This window comes from Dasypus novemcinctus, chromosome 17 (genome assembly GCF_030445035.2).
Source record: "Dasypus novemcinctus isolate mDasNov1 chromosome 17, mDasNov1.1.hap2, whole genome shotgun sequence".
Taxonomy (NCBI): domain Eukaryota; kingdom Metazoa; phylum Chordata; class Mammalia; order Cingulata; family Dasypodidae; genus Dasypus; species Dasypus novemcinctus.
In genome coordinates this window covers 50,849,982-50,858,164 of record NC_080689.1, presented here as the reverse complement: position 1 = coordinate 50,858,164, position 8,183 = coordinate 50,849,982, and positions in this window count along the sequence as shown.

The window sequence follows — 8,183 nt, the reverse complement described above, 5'->3', positions numbered from 1 at the left end:
TTCCCCTGCCAGATCCCCAATAGATATGCTATTTTTTCCATAATAACTTTTATTTTGTCAAGTTAAAAAACTTGTGATTTTTTTATTGGAAATTGTATTAGGAATTAGGAGGAAACTAAGGCACAAAGAGATTGACTAACTTGTCCATGGTCAAGTGACTAATAAATGGCAAAGTCAAACCCAGGCTGTTTGATCCCAGAGCTATGGTATATTGCCTTTCCATGATATGGAATCTGCCCATCCATAATGCCTATGGCTGTTTGCCTCTACTCTGCCCCACCTTCCCCTCCCTCCAATTCTCAGTCTCCATCCTATCCTTACCTCACTTGTCCCTACTCATCCCCCTCACCTACCATAGCAGACTGAGCCAGGGGTAGGTAGAAAACTGATTCAAGCCCAGCCCATCAGATTCTCTCTCCTAGAAATTTGCAATTAGTCTTAGCTGGTCTCTTGGAAGGGAAAGTGATAAATTGTAGGCAGAGCCGGGAGAAGAGCCTGACCTATGTGCAGTGGTGCAGAGAAAGCAGGCCCACAGAGAGAGGCAGAGTGCAGCTGCTCTGTGGCCACACAGAGAAGTGGTAGGATAGCCACCTGGGATTCTGGGGCTTTTCAGACCCTAGGTTGGCCTAGTAAGGGCCTACTCTTCCACATGCTTTTAGGAGTTTACAAGGTACCCTTCTTTCAAATAAATTCCTCCTTCAGTTCAAGCTTTCTTGAGTGAGTTCTCTTCCTTGTGAAATCAAATATTCCATCTAAAACACGGTATGGCTCTGTATTTACCCAAGTATTCTTTTAACGTTTACAGTAGCATTTTCTTCACTTAGGTCCTGTACATTTCTTGTTTAGTTCATTCCTAAATATTTCAGTAGATTTTCCCTCTTTACAATTATATCTGTTTATTGTTGTTCCCTTTACATCTTAATCTACAAATTCGATTTGATTGGTTGAAATGGCCAAGTGTCAATGGCTTGTTAATGTGACATTAGTCTTCAAATGTGTTCCAAAATAATTTTCCAACTAGATTTTCAGTTCTGTACTTTCCATTTTTCTAGCAATGATTAATGTGAGGATGATGATGATTCGTCTGATATAAATGAGCTACAAGGATCCCAAAGAAGTATAGAATTTCCTATAGTCTGACTTAAAAAGAAAGTCTCATATATAAATAAGAACAGTGAGGTTCCAACAATATTTAACCAATATTAAAACAAGGTAAAATGAAGAAAGCTATTTACAATAAGACCAATTTTCAGATGCAAAGCAATAAAATAATAGAAGGTGTTATCTAGATAAATATTTGAGATACAATAGACCAAAATTCGAGATTAAGAGAAATTGATATCTCACTTTTAATACAGGCACTTTTATCACTTTTAAAAGTGATATCTTACTTTTATCATAGTCCTTTATCCGATCCTTTGGGCTACAAATCCCAAATCCTTTAAACACAAAATTCTTTGTGTTTCAGAATTCAGAACTGCTTGGATTTTAGACAGGTATATAATGTATATACCATGTTTCCTTTCTTTTTTTTTTTTAAAGATTTATTTATTTATTTAATTTCCCCCCCTCCCCTGGTTGTCTGTTCTTGGTATCTGTTTGCTGCGTCTTGTTTCTCTGTCCGCTTCTGTTGTTGTCAGCGGCACGGGAAGTGTGGGCGCCATTCCTGGGCAGGCTGCTCTTTCTTTTCACGCAGGGCGGCTTTCCTCACGGGCGCACTCCTTGCACGTGGGGCTCCCCCACGCGGGGGACACCCTTGCGTGGCACGGCACTCCTTGCGCGCATCAGCGCTGCGCATGGCCAGCTCCACATGGGTCAAGGAGGCCTGGGGTTTGAACCGCGGACCTCCCATATGGTAGACGGACTCCCTAAACACTGGGCCAAAGTCCGTTTCCATCTTTTTTTTTTTTTTTAAGTTATTTCTCTCCACCACCCACCCCCAGTTGTCTGCTCTCTGTGTCCATTCACTGTCTGTTCTGTGTCTGCTTGTATTCTCATCAGGTGGCACTGGAGATCTGTGTCTCTTTTTGTTGCATCAGCTCTCTGTGTGTGTCATACCACTCCTAGGTGGGCTGCGGTTTCACACAGGGCAGCTCTCCTTGCACAGGGGCTGCTCCTTGTGTGTGGAGCACCCTTACCTGGGGGCATCCCTGCATAGGCCAGCACTCCTTGCACACAGCAGCACTGCACGTGGGCCAGCTCACTACACAAGCCAGGAGGCCCTGGGTATCGAACCCTTGGACCTCCTATATGGTAGGCAGATGCTCTATCTGTTGAGCCACATCTGCTTCCCTACCATATTTTCTGTAACACCTCGGTGGGGTCTGGAGCAGCATCTTGTAATTAAATACATTAATATTTATGCAACAGAATGCATTAATATTAACCTGATGTTCAAGAAATAAAGGTTAGAAATAGCCACACAGCTGGTCAGTCAGATTTTGCTGCCAAAAGAGTTTGCTGCAAACTTGGGAAAAGCTTTTGGTCTCTAGTGCGTTTGGGTTTTGGAAATTCAGATAATGGTTTGTGGCCCTGTTTAAGCAAATAAATTCCGATTTCAACACTGTGTCAGATCTGGAGGTGAATTAAAGAATTCTTTAAAGGGCCGCAAATGGCAGCTAACTGCCGTCGATGTTTTCTTAATCTCTGGGAGGAATGGCAATGGACAAGACCAAATGAGGCTGGGACTTGGGCATGTATCTGTAGCAGCAGGTAGCACAGGCCTTTGGGGAGGGAGAGAACACCGACTGCAGAGCATGAGGCCTGTGGTCAGACGTATGAGAGCTTAGCATGACTCCATTCAAACGCATACAAATACAAGTACCCTCGGCCCAGAGACACAAGCTTCAGCGGCTTGTTCATGGAAGAGTACAACCTCATCCTGTCCACAGACACCTTGGAAGCGTTAAGGAAATGAATAAAGGCATGTGGAGGAAACTGCAGGAGAAGTTCACACCCAAGAGACGTGAAGAGGAGCATAAGGTCTGAGCACAGTCCTTATCTTGCCCATGTACATAAGTATAGAGTCTTCAATGTTACCATCATAAAATATTAATAAAAGTGCCCTGATTTGCGCTGAAAAAAAATTCTTTAAAGTCCTGGCTACGCTAGATCATCTTGTGGTTTTGGGTGTTCATTCTGAAGGCAAAAGAATACTTTTAGAAAAACAAAACAAACTTTAAAGTAATTATTGAAAAAGTGCTAAAAAAAATGGGTAAAGTTTCATATCAACATATATTTTTTACTTTGGCTGCCAGTCATTATTTCAGTGTGTTGTGTTTTGGTTGAAAAGAATTGCAGTAAACACTAAAACTACCTAACAAATCTTAACATAAAAAACCTTGCCAGTTAAAAAGTGTTCAGAAACTGTTTATAAAAGATAGGATAGGGAAGCGGTTGTGGCTCAACTGATAGAGTGTTCACCTACCACATGGAAGGTCCAGGGTTCAAACCCAGGGCCTCCTGACTCGTGTGATGAGCTGGCCCACGCGCAGTGCTGATGCGTGCAAGGAGTGCCGTGCCACACGGGGTGTCCCCCATGTAGGGGAGCCCCACACACAAGGAGTACACCCCACAAGGAGAGCTGCCTCGCATGAAAAAAGTGCAGCCCACCCAGGAGTGACGCTGCACACATGGAGAGCTGACGCAGCAAGATGACACAACAAAAAAGTAACACAGTTTCCTGGTGCTGCATGACAAGAATGCAAGTGAACACAGAAGAACACACAGCGAATGGACACAGAGAGCAGACAACAGGGGGGAAGGGGAGAGAAATAAATAAAATAAATCTTAAAAAAAAAATAGGATAAAGGTATTTGTAGTGGCAGTTCTTACAGTAATGATTATAATAAAATGATTGGCTATACAGCATCCATTTACATTCCAATTGATAACTATATTGCAGAGATTCATTAATTCATCAAGAAAGGAAGAATTAAACTGTATCACACTAAATAAAGATACTATTTGAAGCAAAAACAAAGAAAAAACAAAAAACTTTGCCAGATTTTTCTTTTAACCTATCAATGAAGAGATCCCTGCCACGATACTTTCATATTTTATTTCTAACACATAGAAGCACTTCATTCTAAATAGCCAGTGACTGTACAGATGTCATTTCAGTTAAGTCTTTAAACGTAGTAAAATTAAGGAACTTAATCAACATGTATATAGAATGCCTACTCTGTGTCAGGCTGTATATTAAGTGCTGAGGATACAATCTGGTGGGAGAGAAACATAATTAGTACATTACAGTATAGTGTGATTAGTGATGTGATGGGGTAAGAATAGTGCCATGTTCTGGGGTGAGGTGGGCACTGAAGGTTAAGTAAGAAACAAGGCAGATAAAGAGGGGAGGCAAATAAAAATGTTCCAAGCCAGTGATGCTCAACTGTAGTCCATGGTCCAGCAGCATCAGAATCATTTGAGAAATTGTCAGAAGTGCAGATTCTTGGGCCTTACCCCAGACCTAATGTTTCAGAAACTCTGTGGATGGGGGCCCAGTAATCTGTATTTTAAAAGCCCAAGGTGATTTTGATGGACAGTGAAGTTTGAGAACTACTGTTCTAACCAGAACAAATGTGTGAAAATATTAGAAAGTAGGATGCATTTCACAAATGGCAAGATCTTTAGTGTATCTCAGGGGCAGAGTATAAAAGTGGGAATGGGGTGGAGAAGTCATAGAAGTGAAAGATGAGATTAGAAATGTAAAGCTGCTTCATTCAAGGTTTTATAGGCCATGTTAAAGAGTTTGCACTTCATTCATTCAACATATATTTTTTGTATGCCTACATTTTAAGTCCAATGTACAAAATAGATTCCCTGCTCTCATGAAACTTAGCCTAATAAGCTAATAAACATGTATGTCAGATGGTAAAAAAAATGCTATGACACACAACTTGGAAAAAAAAATAATCCCAAAAGGTTAATACTGTATGATTCCATTTATATAACATTCTGGAAATGACAAAACTATAGAAATGGAGAACAGATTAGTGGTTGCCAGGAAATGATGAGGTGGTAGGAGGGGGAGGGAAGTGGGTATAGCTATAAAAAATCAACATGAGGGATCCTTGTGGTGACAGAACTGTGGAAATGTTCTGTGTCTTGACTGTATGAATGTCAATATCCCTAATTGTGACAATGAACTGTAGTTTTATAAGATGAGACCAACGGGGGAAACTGAATAAAAAATATATGCAATCTCTCAGTATTGTTTCTCATAACTGAAAGTGAATCTACAATTATCTCAAAATTTAAAAAAAATTTTAATCTATGAAGAATAAATCAGGATGAGGGGATAGAGAGTACTGAAAGAATTTATTTTATATGGGGTGTATTAGTCAGCCAAAAGGGTGCTGATGCAAAATTCCAGAAATTGGTTGATTTTTATAAAACGTATATATTTGGGGTAGGAGCTTACAGTTAACAGGCCATAAAGCATAAGTTACTTCCCTCACCAAAGTCTATTTCCATGTGTTGGAGCAAGATGGCTGCTGACGTATGTGAAGGTTCAGGCTTTCTGGGTTCCTCTGGGCTCAGCTCCTCTGTTTCCTGTAGACTATGAGGCTCTCTAGGCTTTGCCTCTCTCCACAAGGTCAGTTGTAGACTATCAGGCGAATGCTCTGTCTCTTTCCCCGAGGCTTCAGCTTAAGACTTCAGCATCAAACTCCAACATCAAAACTCCAACATCAGAAACCCACAACTCTGTCCTTTGCCATGCCTTTTATCTGTGACTCCCCACCCACCAAGGGGCAGGGACTCAATGCCATAATGATGTGACCCAATTAAAGCCCTAATCATAACTCAGTCAGGCCTAGGTACAGATCAGATTACAAACATAATCCAATATCTATTTTTGGAATTCATAACCATCTCAAACTGCTACATGGGGTAATTAGAAAAGGCCTAGCAGATAAAGGAAGTTAGGACATGCTATATGACTATCTGGAGGATATTAGAAATATGAAGACTGGGAGATGGGATGTGCTTGGTGTGTTTGAGGAACAGCAAGTACACCATTGTGGATAGAGTAGCATGATCAAAAGGAGAGCAATAAGAAATGAAATGGAAGAATTGGTAGTGATTGCGGTGGTAGAGACATCACATAGGGACTTACAGCCTACAATTAAGGATTTTTCTTTTATTGTGAGTAAAATGGGAAGCCATTGGAGGGCTTTAAGCAGAAAAGCAACATGATCTAGCTTAATATTTTAAAAATCTAACTCACTGGGCAAAAGATTGACTGGATGGGTAGTATGTTTTGAAATGGAGTAACCAGTTACGAGGCTATTGCAGTAATTTAGGCAAGAGATGATATTAGCTTGGACTAAGACGTAGAAGGAGGTAAGTAGTAGTAATCTATTACTTTTTTTTTAAGATTTATTTTTTAAGTTTATTTCTCTCCCCTTCCCTGTCCCTGCCCTGCCCCCCAGTTGTCTGCTCTGTGTCAATTTGCTGTGTGTTCTTCTGTGTCCGTTTGTATTCTTGTCAGCAGCACCCGGCATCTGTGTCTCTCTTTGTTGCATCATCTTGCTGCGTCAGCTCTCCTTGTGTGCAGCATCACTCTTGGGCAGGCTGCACTTTTTTTGCACTGGGTGGTTCTCCTTATGGGGTGCAATCCTTGTACATGGGGCTCCCCTACGCAGGGGACACCTCTGCATGGAACAGCACTCTGTGCAAATCAGGACTGCACATGGGCCAGCTCATCACATGGGTCAGGAGGCCCTGGGTTTGAACCTTGGACTTCCCATGTGGTAGGCAGAAGCCCTATCCACTGGGCCAAATCTGCTTCCCAGTAATATGTTACTAAATAAATTTATTATGAATAAATTTTAGAGATACAGCTAATTGGATGTTCTAATGGATTGGATATAGGATGTGAGAGAGGAAAGGAGTAAAGAATGATTGCAAAGTTTGAGCCTGAGCAAGTGGAAGGATGGAGTTACTACTTTCATGAAATTGAGATGTAAAGGAAGTACAACATGGGGCAGAAGATCAGGAGTTCAGTTTTGGGTTTGTTATGTTTGAGATGCCTCATGTCCATAAACATCAGTGAGATGCCTACAAACATCTCAAATATCCAACTGAGATATATCCAATAGCCAGTTGGATACTTATACATGTCAGGAGTTTGGGTGAGGGTTTGGATTCAATATATAAATTTGGGAGGAAAGCATATGGATGGTATTTAAAGTTATAAATCTAGATGAGGTCACCAAGGAGTGAGTACAGATATGGACTAAGATCTAGGCACTCTGATTTTCAGAGGTCAGAAAGATAAAAGAGGACGAAGCAAAGAATACAGAAAGGAATGGCCATTGAGGTAGGAGAAGAATCAAGGTGGGGTGGGGTTTAGTCAGCCAAAGGGGTGCTGATGCAAAATACCAGAAATTGGTTGGTTTTTATAAAGGGTATTTATTTGGGGTAGGAGCTTACAGATACCAGGCCATAAAGCGTAAGTTACTTCCCTTATCAAAGTCTATTTTCATGTATTGGAGTAAGATGGCTGCTGACATCTGTGAGGGTTCAGGCTTCCCAGGTTCCTCCCTTCCTGGTGCTTGCTTCTGTTTCCTCCATGATCTTACTTACTGGTGCTCAGCTTAAGGCTTCAGCATCAAACTCTAACATCAAAACTCCAACATCTAAAACCCCTTAACTGGGAAGCGGACTTGGCCCAGTGGTTAGGTCATCCGTCTACCACATGGGAGGTCCACGGTTCAAACCCCGGGCCTCCTTGACCCGTGTGGAGCTGGCCCATGTGCAGTGCTGATGCAGGCAAGGAGTGCCCTGCTACGCAAGGGTGTCCCCCGTGTAGGGGAGCCCCACGCGCAAGGAGTGCACCCATAAGGAGAGCCGCCCGTCACGAAAGAAAGTGCAGCCTGCCCAGGAATGGTGCCGCCCACGTGGAGAGCTGACACAAGATGACGTAACAAAAAGAGACACAGATTCCCGTGCCGCTGACAACAACAGAAGCAGACAAAGAAGACACAGCAAATGGACACAGAGAACAGACAACTGGGACGGGGCGGGGAAGGGGGGGAAGGGGAGAGAAATAAATAAATAAATCTTTAATAAAATAAAATAAAATAAAACCCTTAACTCTTGTCCTTTGCCATGCCTTTTATTTGTGAGGCCCCACCCACCAAAGGGTGGGGACTCAATGCCCTACTGGCACAAGAGGT